The sequence below is a fragment of the Caretta caretta genome, chromosome 24 (assembly GCF_965140235.1).
Source record: "Caretta caretta isolate rCarCar2 chromosome 24, rCarCar1.hap1, whole genome shotgun sequence".
NCBI lineage: Eukaryota > Metazoa > Chordata > Testudines > Cheloniidae > Caretta > Caretta caretta.
In genome coordinates, this window is record NC_134229.1 from 2,460,948 (window position 1) to 2,467,317 (window position 6,370).

Sequence of the window (6,370 nt, forward strand, 5' to 3'; positions counted from 1 at the left end):
GGGTCCCATCTGCTTTTGCTCTGGATCATGCAAGCTGAGCGGAAGTGAGTGTCAAGTGTCAGATCTTGTAAAATGTACGCCCACAGTACACTGGCATAAATGATGGCTCTCTAGATTGATTCTAATCTCTACGTAACAGTGGAGGATCTGGCAGCGAAGAAATGAAAACCAGGATGGAGAATGGGCCGTTATGATGAAGAGAGGACTGGTGAGTCCAGAATTAAGGTCTGGAAGAATTTCTGTTTAAGAGCTGCGTGGGCATAGAGGGGGTAAGAGACGGACTGATTGGAGGATTCATCAGGAACTGAGATCGTATTAGTCATGCAAACTACAAGATTTGCTCCTGAATGGAAACTATCGCTAGTGTGGCACCTCAGTAGTTATAAAGAGAGTGATTCACATCAGACGTACCCAGTTCAGCAAAGAAAAGAGGTGAAGAGAAGTAGGGAAATAGCCCTGAGTTGAAAGAGCTTTTATACAGTTTCTCAGATCTCCTGGAAGGTCTGAGATGCCCTTTGTTCACGAGGTCTTTATTAGTTGCAAATTAATGTTGTTGCATACATTACTCTTTCAACTGATATAATTGTTTTCCTTCATGTTTGTGATTTCCAGTCTGTTCTCAACCTCACCTAGTAGTTGTGAGAAATATTGCAATTGTATGCAATAACTTTGTGGGAATGTATGTTATGAAATTTACATGTCACTGTGGGTCAGAGATTGTACGTAGGATTGTGTTTTACTCCAGCGGGAAGGGTATCACTGCTTCCCTAGAAACTAAAACAGTGTGTGCGTGGGTGATTAAGGTAAAATGCAGACGTTTGTAAACATCCACACAGAGGTACCATCTCTCTCTGATTCATGCTGGATTTTCCAAAGACCAACGAAGAAAGGGCTTCTGGTATAAAACGTCTGGGCTTGAACTGACTCAGAGCCTTCTTTCTGATCCACAACCATACAGGACCTTCTGGCCAAGTAGTTGCCGAAGAGTAGGAAAGACTTGGCTGATGGTGCCCTCTGGTAAGCTTTGAGCATGCTTATAGGGACTTTTATTGTTGTTCATCTGCTTTCTCCGAAATGCCTTTACCGTAAGAGTAGAGGTGCTTGCACCGAAGGAGCTGTGTGGTAACGTGTAACTGAAGGCACTACACTGTTCATAGACCTCAGAGAGAAAAGGAGGCACAGGGGCTACAGGTGCTCACCTTTAGGTAGTCAGGCTTGCTGGGGATATCAGAGGGTAAGGCAGAGATCTGCTGCAGCCTGAAAGCACCCTGTCAGAAGGGAGAGAGAGAGGCAGATCTCCACCCAAGAGCACTGTTGCCTGGGAACCGGAAACTTGAAGGGGCCACAGTGGGGGAATACAGACGTATTTACATGAAACTGTAAGAGTACGATGCACACATTACACCTTGCAGGTTTCTTTCACAGTAAAAGTTTTAAGGGCAACCTACCTTCCTGACTTCACTGGAGTTACTGATATCCAGAGTTGTATCTGTGCATGAGCAATCCAGTCAGGTCATTTAGATCCAGTCTGGGCCTTCAAATCCAGGCGACGAGAGGCCAATGTGAGAGTAAACCCAAGGAAATGCCAGGTGAGAAATAAGGAGACTAACTACTGAGGGGCACTTGTCCTGCTGACAGATCGCGAAGTTCTGTGTTGGCTCCAGACAATGAAGGACTCAAATGGCTGTCTTACCCAGTGGTACTTGGCATTGCAGTTCTTTTGGGTCTGGGTAGGACACCATCCTAAAAAGGAGCGTGAGAAGGTGGACATCTTCTCATGAACAGATGAGGAGATCTGGCTATTCGGTGAGTGCACCAACTGGTCCACTCACGGTAGGGAGGTATGTGAAGCAGCGTACTCCCCTTTTAGCAGTCAGCCTGGAGGCCACAAACAGAACAGACTGTGTGCAACTAAGGAGACTCCCTGCTCTGCGCTAGTGACTAGTTCATCCGGAAGAAGCAGCTGGATAGGGGAGAGGATACGAGGAGCTGACCAGCCTGTAAGAGGTGGTGATCTCCCAGCTGTGGAAGTTTACCCCGCGCAGGCACAAGAGACTTTGTCTGGACTTTAGTGAGTGGGATCTGAACATGGATCTGGCGAAAAGGGCATTTGGTTTGTTATTACATGGGCTCCTGTCCCGGGGCTTCATTAAGGGAAACACACTTCTTTGGACTAGTTTGTTTTGTCCTTTTGTTGCCCTGATCTGTGCAAGTGCATGGTTGACACAGTGGGCAGCACAGCATGGGGAGGAGGTGACCAGCCCTCTGTGGAGAAAGAAGTGGTTTGGGACTATTTAGAAAAGCTGGAGAAGCTCAAATCCATGGGGCCGGATGCGCTGCATCCGAGAGTGCTAAAGGAGTTGGCGGATGTGATTGCAGAGCCGTTGGCCATTGGCCATTATCTTTGAAAACTCATGGCGATCGGGGGAGGTCCCGAACGCCTGGAAAAAGGCTAATGTAGTGCCCATCTTTAAAAAAAGGGAAGAAGGAGGATCCTGGGAACTACTGGCCAGTCAGCCTGACCTCAGTCCCTGGAAAAATCATGGAGCAGGTCCTGAAGGAATCAATTCTGAAGCACTTAGAGGAGAGGAAAGTGATCAGGAACAGTCAGCATGGAGTCACCAAGGGCAAGTCATGCGTGACTAATCTAATTGCCTTCTATGGCGATATAACTGGCTCTGTGGATGAGGGAAAAGCAGTGGATGTGTCGTTCCTTGACTTTAGCAAAGCTTTTGACACGGTCTCCCACAGTATTCTTGCCAGCAAGTTACAGAAGCATGGGCTGGATGAATGGACTCTAAGGTGGATAGAAAGTTGGCTAGATTGTCGGGCTCAACGGGTAGCAATCAATGGCTCCATGTCTAGTTGGCAGCTGGTATCAAGTGGAGTGCCCCAAGGGTCGGTTCTCGGGCCGGTTTTGTTCAATATCTCCATAAATGATTTGGGGGATGATGTGCATTGCACCCTCAGCAAATTTGCAGATGACACTAAATTGGGAGGAGAGGTAGATACACTGGAGGGTAGGGATAGGATACAGAGGGCTCTAGCCAAATTAAAGGATTGGGCCAAAAGAAGTCTGATGAGGTTCAACAAGGACAAGTGCAGAGTCCTGCACTTAGGTCGGAAGAATCCCATGCACCGCTACAGACTAGGGACCGAATGGCTCGGCAGCAGTTCTGCAGAAAAGGACCAAGGGGTTACAGTGGACGAGAAGCTGGATATGAGTCAACAGTGTGCCCTTGTTGCCAAGAAGGCCAATAGCATTTTGGGATGTGTAAGTAGGGTCATTGCCAGCGCATCGAGGGAGGTGATCCTTCCCCTCTATTCGACATTGGTGAGGCCTCATCTGGAGTGCTGTGTCCAGTTTGGGGCCCCACACTACAAGAAGGATGTGGAAAAATTGGAAAGAGTCCAGCGGAGGGCAACAAAAATGATTAGGGGACTGGAACACATGAGTTATGAGGAGAGGCTGAGGGAACTGGGATTGTTTAGTCTGTGGAAGAGAAGAATGAGGGGGGATTTGATAGCTGCTTTCAACTACCTGAAAGGGGGTTCCAGAGAGGATGGCTCTAGACTGTTCTCAGTGGTAGCAGATGACAGAACAAGGAGTAACGGTCTCAAGTTGCAGTGGGGAAGGTTTAGGCTGGATATTAGGAAAAACTTTTTCACTAGGAGAGTGGTGAAACACTGGAATGCATTACCTAGGGAGGTGGTGGAATCTCCTTCCTTTGAAGTTTTTAAGGTCAGGCTTGACAAAGCCCTGGCTGGGATGATTTAGTTGGGGACTGGTCCTGCTTTGAGCAAGGGGTTGGACTAGATGACCTCCTGAGGTCCCTTCCAACCCTGATATTCTGTGATTCTATGATTCTAAGTAGGGGGCGGTAAGGTGGCTCACCCAGAGTGGCACATCTGGCCAAAAGGGGGCGCTTAGGTTGCCCCTTCCCTTTACACAGGACCAAGGCTCAGTGATGCACAAGATTTCTGAAATTTAAACCTGACGGGCTTTTAATTAAACACCCTTGGGAGGGAGGGAATAGGAGGGATGGTTTCAGTGTTGGCATTGCCCATCTTGAGGGTACCAAGCACCTATTGTTCGAGATTGAACCGGGACTGGCAAGGTCTAGAAGCTGTGAATCAGAAGGCATCCCCGACACCTAATTGGTAAAGAGAGGGGACCTAGAGGGCTAATACCTCTCTTATGATATACAGACTTTTGCCAGACCTGATGCTCTTCGCAATACAGGGCTTGAGTGGGACTCAAGTAATGCACAGGCACTGGTTCCCTGCCCAGCAGCGAGTTGTTACCCACAGACCCAGATTCACAAAGGTATTTAGGTGCCTGGCTCGCACTGATTTCAGTGGGAGTTAGGCACGTAAGTAGCTCTTTTGAATCTGGGCCATAGTGGCTGGTAAATCGGGAATGGAGCCGAAAGGAAAACGAAAAGATTGATATTATGAGGCAGAATCAGTTTAATGTGAAAAAGAGGAGAAGTACACAGGAAGAGACAGACAGTAGGCAGCGTAAAAAGAACCTATTTCCAGGGTTTCATGAAAGTCAACAAGAAATCACCCGTTACAAGGTGACGCCTTTCACACCAGATGTTCTGGAAGACAATAGAGGAAAAAGTCATAAAGTGTAAGTGGGGAAATAAAGATCCTGGGCAGATTTCCAGAGGTGCTGAGGACTCAGAGCTCCCATGGGAGTTGTGCGCAATCAGCATTTCTGAACGTCATTGCCCATAAGCCCAGCTGTGATTCCATATCTCGCTTGACGTTTCCTGGTTGTTCCTTGTTGCGGGTCTATTGCTCCTCGGCTAAACATGGCCAGAACTTTCCATAGCCGTACCCATGGCCCCATCGGTAAGGGTAGTGGCCACCATACTGATGGCCCCACCCATACCTGTATGGCTTCCAGGAACCCCAGGGCCTATAGCAGCCATAATGGCCTCTATAGCCGCGCCAGCCCTGGTAACAGTAGGGGTTATAATACAATTCATCATTCATGAGTTCATCGAAAGTCATCTTTCTGCGCCGGAGGTTAACCTGAAACACACAGCAGGGAAAAGAGTCAACACAATGCGCTAGGGCCAGTGGAATAATAAGGGTCAAAACTCAGTTACTACTGTATTGCTGGCCAGGGAGATAGAGAGAGGTAGAGAAATGGTGACCTAGACCCTTATGTCCTGGCTACCTATTGCCTCCCAGTTTCTCCTTCTTGTCCTCTTGCTCCCCTCTCTCTTAGCCCCCCTCTTATCCAACCCTTTTGAACACTTCTCAGTCCATTTCTCCTAAGAACACTCTTTGGAATAAGTAAACGTACAACACAGAGTATTTCTGTCATACACGCAAGGGATTTTTATTCCTTCTTACAAAATGTTTCTAAGGAGGATGGCAGGGACAAATTTGTTCGGGATAGTTTCCTTGTGAGGATTTAACCTCATCAGAGAGATCAGTTCCCTTCAAAATCAGAGCATGGTGCTTTGGCTTCTGAACCTTGTGGGTCAGTAATACTTACAAATGAATCAATGGACAATATGCTTTTGGGAAAACAAAACAGTAAGAACCAGATCCTCAGCCGGTAGCAATCAGCACTGATCAACTGAGTTCAGTGGAGTTACACCAGTTGTGGCTCTGCATCTTAATATGCTCCTGGTGCACAGAAGAACATAGACATTGCCCTGCTGGATCAGATCAGAATAATGTGTCTGAAAGAATGTTCGGTACCAGCTGCCACAGAAGAACGCAGAAGCACACAGAAGCAATCTGTTTGGCAATAAACTGGGGGAATTTCTTCCTAACCCCACAAACTGAAAAGTTGGGTCTGAGATTTTTCAAATCTACCGAAGGGAGTTGAACACTTTATTCTTAATGAAAATAAAGAGGACCTAGTGTCCAGAAATTCCTATGTACCTCTGAAAGATTGCAGCCTTAACTTCTAAACCCTGAATCCACCAATGCCTGCAACTTAATAACTTACCATTTTTTCCAGTGGGAAAACCCCTGAATAAAGCCAGTAATCACAGAGGTATGTGCAAGTTTCAGTCCTAAATCAAACCATCACGAACACGTCTTGATAGCTATAGAAAGATAGAGTCAAATCAGACTTACCAAGGTCACCAGGGAGGAGAAGTCAAGAGAAGTGGTTAAAGAACCCTGAGTCGCGAGCACTTTTATACAGTTTCTTAAACAGCCTGGAGAACTTGAGACATCCTTTTGCTCGAGGTCCTAATTAGTTACAAAACGTATGTTGCTGGGCACATGACTCCTGCAATTGATATAATTGTTTTCTTCTGTGTTCAGGATTGTTGTGTTATCAGGCTCACATGGGGTATAACATGCACATACAAGCCCACGGGTTTCTTTTATTTTA

General features: G+C 46.9%; 1 long non-coding RNA gene across 1 annotated transcript; it reads right to left on the minus strand.

Annotated features, from left to right (window-relative positions):
• Positions 1 to 4,452: 4,452 nt before the first annotated feature.
• LOC142069994 (uncharacterized) lies at positions 4,453 to 6,155 on the minus strand. The gene is made up of 2 exons (XR_012665957.1): positions 6,109 to 6,155; positions 4,453 to 5,043 (listed from the first exon to the last, which is right to left on the minus strand). It is a non-coding gene; the product is annotated as an uncharacterized LOC142069994 (long non-coding RNA).
• Between the last annotated feature and the right edge of the window lie 215 nt (positions 6,156 to 6,370).